Below are 6,638 nucleotides of genomic sequence, written 5' to 3' on the forward strand. Positions count from 1 at the left end.
AACGCCTTGGCCGTGGTGGTCAAGCGGCCACATATGTACACATCACCACCTAAGCTCTCCACTCAAGGCTAGGTGAGCTTTTCTTTCCTTTTACCTGCACCATATAGCACCCATGAGCCAAGGCCCAACAAGAAAACATAATATAGCATGATATAATATCAACAATGATCATAATAATCATTCAGGACTATCAGTCCAAAACAGATAGGTGACAGTCATAAAAGTCACAAAAGTGGGTACAGCCCCCTCTAGCCATGTGACGATAGGGTCACTCAGGCTTAACTGATTAGTGAGCCTTTCATAAGTTTGACCAGGATAGGTGTATGGTGAATAGTCACCAACATAACCTTCCTCATGATCTTAGAGTCATAACCCTGGAACAGCGTTCCCTAGCCATGTGACAAGCCATATGCCCTAGCTCTAAATAACTAGTCTTAGACTAGCCAAGCGCTTATAAGTTCATCGACCTTAGGGTCGGTCCAGTGTTAATGCCTTAGAGCTATCCATCACTAATATCGATTAGATCTAATCTTCATTTGGCTCGGCGTTCATGACGCTATGCCATTTCTGACTCTTAGGTCAGTGTCCCTGACTAGTCAGTGCCATATACAAGTAATCAACATTCACCAGCATTTAATATGCAATCCATGTCCACATTTATCAACTAACATGCCACAATAATAATCATGCATGTCATATATATACACAGGGTGCAGTTTTCTTACCTCAGGTTCGAGCGAGAAATATAATAAGGACGACCCCTGAGAACGATCGATCTTCTAGTTCCTTAGCGGTTACCTAATCACAACCAATTATATCCTCCATTAATAAGAATCCACAATGATAGGGTCTTAACCTAAGCACCACACTCGATACCTCGAAACATGCCCACACAGTGAGTAGATTCGACCCCGGGCCTTAAGGATTGAAACCCCAAGTCAAAAACCCTTAAAAACACTCAAAACAGGACTTTGAAGGAACAGGGTAGTGCTACAGCGCTCAACCCCTAGTGCCCCAGCGCTATACTCAAAACCCCCAACATGCCCAAAAGCCGCCTGAGGAGCACTGTAGCGCCCTAGGGTGGGCGCTATAGCGCTACTTCCAGACCAAAACTCCCCTGAACCGACCTTCTTCATCTCCTTCGATCTCAGCCTGATTCCCAAGCTTCCAAATCCCATTCTTGACGCCAAATGAACCCAAAAACCATCCTAACACACCCCAAACATCACAAGCATAGGAACCCTAACCAAAACTTCCAACAAAACCAAGTATTCACCCTAGAAATCTAAGCTGCAAAACAAAACCAAAACAGGGCAAACTAGAGAATTCTATGGTTAGAAACTTACCCAAAGCTCAGCTTATGATGCTCTTCAATGGAGGAACACACTCCTAAACTCCCAAGGCTTGCTTCCCAAGCTTGAATCCTCAAGAATGGTTCAAAAATCACAAAGAAAGGTGAAGAGAAGAAGGTACGGGAGAAACTCTTAAACGTGCTCTGTTTTTGCTCTCTTCTTCAGCCAACAATGGCTATATCTATCCTAGGGGTGAAAAGACCATTTTACCCCCAGGTCAATTTAAAATTTCTAAAGGCTCCCAAGGGCAAAATTGGTATTTTCCTCCCATCTCATTAATCATAATTAACGCTCTCCAATTCCCGCTATTCTTGATAATCTCATACACCAATAATTCATATCCCGTTACCCTCTAATACCCGGTAACGCTTTAATCATTAAAACCACCCTGAGACTCAACCTGAGCCCCGCACTTAAACCTGTTGTGACTAAACCGCTAATCAGTACTCCAAGACTGTCTCATGCCGAATAGCTCGAACAAACCCACATTATAATGTGGTCTCAACACATATCATCGATGTAATGCCCCAAATTTCCTAATAAGGTTTAAGACCTTGATTAGGAGGCCGGGAGGGCCATAAATGATTTATTATGATATTTAATGATATATATGCATGTTTATGTGAATTATATTATTATATGATGGTGAATGCATGCATATGGGCTCATATTTATAATGCAAGGGCATTTTGGTAATTTGGCCATTGTGGGCGTACTTGTTTATTTTGGGTGCGTGATTGTGATTAATTAGTATAGCCACATTATAAGGTGGATTGGCTCGAGCTATCGACATGAGACGATCATGAGGTGTAAGTGTTCGGTCTAGTCATAACGGGTTTAAGTTCGGGGCTCGGAGTGAGTCTCGGGGTGAATTTAATGATTAGAGCATTACCGGGAATTAAAGGGTAATGGGATATGATTTATTGGTATTTGGGAATATTGAGAATAGCGGGAATTGGAGAGCGTTAATTATAATTAACGAGTAGGGCGAGAAAGGACGGTTTTACCCTCGGAAGACTTTAGAGGGGTTTATTTGGCTTAGGGGTATTTTGGTCTTTTGGCCCTAAGGATATATATGACATAAAGGGCTGTAGAAAACAGAGTAAAAACAGAGCCATCCTCATCCTCTCTTCCTTCCTCTTCCGTACAAGATTTTCCCTTCTCTTTTCTTTGAATTTTGAGAGCCCAAATCAAGAAGTTAAGCTTGGAAATCAAAGGTGGCAGCTAGGAGACTTGTTTCAACCATTAAAGGGGATTCAAAACAGGTTTCAAGGTGAGCTTTAGACTTTGGTTTCAGGTGTTGCTCTGTTTTCAAGTTTTGGTTTTCAGTTTTAGATACTTGTGAGAAGTTTGGATTCAAAGGGGTTTGGAAGGATTATAGGATTGGGTTTTGATGAGGGGAGGTTATGGGTGTTGTCTAGGGGTTTAATTGTATGTTAGGAAGAGGTTTTATGAAGGTTTGAGGGGCTGGTTCTAAGGGAAAATGCAGGGGCAATTCTGAGTTCGCATGCTGGTTTTAGGCTGAACTGGGCTCGGTGCCGCGGCACGGCTTTTGCGTGCCACGGCCCAAGCGTGTCTGGCAGATGGGGCTTGGGGGCGTGCCGCGGCACAGCTTTTGGGGGCCGCGGCCCTTGAGGCCAAATTTGCTAAAAAGTGGCTTTTAGCTTAGGGATTCTTACCATAGGCCTCGGGGTTGGACCTGGTACCCGGTTGGGTAGTATTTGAGGTCTCGGGGGCTGGGATTTGGTTTGGGAACCCTTAGTTATCATTTTTATTAATGATACCTTATATTTGGTTATGACTAGGTGACCGCTAATGGACTAGAAGTTGATCGTTCTCAAGGGTCGTTCTTTTAATCGTTCTAGCTCGACATTGAGGTAAGAAAACTGCACCCTGTGTATATGAGACATGCATGGTTATTATGATGCATGTTGGTTGATTAATGAGTACGTCATGCGTGGTTATTATTGATGAATGTCGGTTGATTATTATGTATGACATGCATGGCTATTCTTAATGCATGTTGGTTGGTTATTAAACGTGACATGCATGGCTGTTATTGATGCATGTTAGATTGCTGGATTTATTGCATATGATGCATGAGAAACATGTGTTTGGGACATGCTTTATATACTGAGTATGACACTGTTCAGAGCTTGAGCCTCTGTGTTTATGCATGGCCCTGATAGCACTACTACCTGTTTGGTAAGCATGCTAAATACCTTGTTTATGGATATTGAACATGTGATATATGATTGGTGGCATGTCTTACTCGTAAACGACACTGACTAGTCAGGGACCGACTCTAAAGTTGATGATCACGCATTGAATAGCTCTATAGCATTAATGCCAGACCGACCCTAAGGTCGAAGAACTTATAAGCACTTGCCTGGTTACGACCAGATGACTATAGCCAAGGTATATGACCCCGGTGACCGTTTGTCACATGGCTAAGGGACGTTGTCCATAGTTTCGACTCTAGGGTCGTGAGGAAGGTTATGTTGGTGACTAATCACCTTGCACCTGTCCTAATCAAGCTTAAGTCGAGAATCATGCATTGAATGGCTCTATGGCATTAATGCCAGACCGACCCTAAGGTCGAAGAACTATTAAGCGCTTGCCTGGTCTACGACCAGATGTTTATGGCCAAGGTATATGACCCCGGTGACTGTTTGTCACATGGCCAAGGGACGCTGTCCATTGCACGACTCTAGGGTCGGGAGGAGGGTTATGTTGGTGACCATTCACCATGCACCTGTCCTAATCAAACTTATGAAAGGATCACTTGTCAGTTAAGCCCTGGTGACCCTATCGTCACATGGCTAGAAGGAGCGATGCTCAGTATTGTGACTTTTGGCTATTGTCACCTATTTGTTTGGACTGATAGTCTTGAAAGGTTGCTATGATCGTTGTTGACATTATAGCATACTTTATTGGGTTTTCTTGCTGGGCTTCGGCTCACGGGTGCTACGTGGTGCAGGTAAAGGCAAGAGGAAGCTGGACCATCCTTGAGTTGGAGAGTTTAGGTGATGGTGTGTACATATGCAGCTGCTCATCCGCCACGGCCGAGGTTTAAAGTGGAACTAGGGTTGAACCCTCTTTTGCCGCTTAGAACGGCCTGTTGTAAATATTTTCTGTAATAAACTCTGAAACTATATTTTCGGGATCCCAATGTATAAATTAAACGTTCTAGTGAAACGTTACATCCTAACCAAAGTTTTTAATCCCTAAACCGCTAATCATACTTAGTTCACGATTTTGGCCAAATGACTCGATTAGTGAGTTTAGCACTGTTTACAAGGCACACCGTAACGGTCCCTGGAGTTTGGGGCGTTACAATCGACATGCATACAATTATACAATTATACCCTCAACAGGCCAAATTACCATCACACCCCTGTAATTAAAATGTGGACCCATATGCATGCATTTAACATCATATAATAATATAATTTACATATGCATGCATAATATCATTTAATGGCTTAATTAAACAAGTATGGCCCTCCCGGCCTACTAATCCTGCCATTAAACCACATTGGAGAATTCGGGGCATTACATCGGGAGTGTGGTTTTAGATTGTGAACCATTTATTGATTTACTTTATTAATGGATTATAATTGGTTATGATTAGGTAACCGCTAAAGAATCTAAAGGTTGATCGTTCTCAAGGGTCGTTCTTATATTATTTCTCGCTCGAACCTGAGGTAAGAAAACTGCACCCTGTGTATATGGCATGCATGATTGTTGTTGAGGTAGGTTGGTTGATATATGTGGACATTGATTGCATATTAAATGCTAGCGAATATTGTTTACTTGTATATGGTACTGACTAGTCAGGGATACTGACCTAAAAGTAAAAAATGGCACAAGCGTCCTGAACGCAGGGCCGAATGAAGATTAGATCTAATCGATATCATCATTGTATGACTCTAAGGCATTAACGTTGGACCGACCCTAAGGTCGATGAATCTTATAAGCGCTTGGCTAGTCTAAGACTAGTTACTCAGAGCCAGGGCCAAAGGCCTAGGTGACTGCTTGTCACATGGCTAAGGAACAGTGTTCCATAGTTATGACTCTAGAGTCATGAGGAAGGTTATGTCGGTGACCAGTCATCATGCACCTATCCTGTTTACGCTAGTGAAAGGTTCACTTATCTGTTAAGCCTCGGTGACCCTATCGTCACATGGATAAAGGAAGATGTGCCCATCTTAGTGACTTTTGCGACTGTCACTTACCTGTTTTGGACTGATAGTCCTGAATGATTATTACGATCATTGTTGATATTATATCATGCTATATTGTGTTTTCTTGCTGGGCCTTGGCTCATGGGTGCTATGTGGTGCAGGTAAAGGGAAATAAAAGCTCACCCAGCTTTGAGTGGAGAGCTTAGGTGGTGATGTGTACATATGCGGCCGCTTGACCACAACGGCCAAGGCGTTCTCAGAGGAACCAGGGGGTTTACCCTATTTTTGCTGCTAAGGTCAGCGGGTTTGTAAATTTAAAACAGTAATGACCGTTTTGAGTTGTAAATAACTTGTAAGAGATTTTATGGGCCCATGAACAATTTTATGTTTTAAATAAAATATATCATTTCTTTTTTATTGGTTTTCTACCTTAGCCTGTTAATAACACTTAGATGCACGTTTTTAACCAAATGACTCGGGTAGCGGGTCAAATTTCCGGTTCACCATTCACAGTAACTGTCCTGGGGTAACCAGGGCGTTACAACGATTATAATACGTGTGGTAATGGAAGCAGAAAGCCAAAAACGTTCAATGGAAGAGAAAATCGTGTGAAAATGGAAACTACCACAATTCCAAAAAAATAAAAAATACTTCCAGTATTATCGCAATTGAGCTAAGAGAACAGAAATTATCCAATAACGTAACCTAATAAAAAAACTTTCAATAACCAATAACCAATAGCTATTGAATAACCAATAACTGAAACAGATCGGCCAGACGTAACAGGGCCCGGACTGACATGCTTCGTGGCACATCCGGATCCAATGAAGTCCCTTCACCATCATTTTCCTCTAGCTTTGGCGATTTAATGGAAGAAATTCTATTAGAAAAACTCAACGATAAATTCGACCGGTCCGACTTAATCAACCAGTCCAACTGCCTACCGAACCACCCACCTTTGCCACTCCTCGAACTATTTTCTCTAGGCAACACCAATAGACTCATGGCCTGCTCCAATTGACGGTGCATTATCTTCTTTCTCACATCGGCCGGTAACCTCAGAGTGAATCGGTCTGTGTTCTCTCCCGGTTGGAGCAAC

The sequence above is a fragment of the Humulus lupulus genome, chromosome 8 (genome assembly GCF_963169125.1).
Source record: "Humulus lupulus chromosome 8, drHumLupu1.1, whole genome shotgun sequence".
Taxonomy (NCBI): Eukaryota; Viridiplantae; Streptophyta; class Magnoliopsida; order Rosales; family Cannabaceae; genus Humulus; species Humulus lupulus.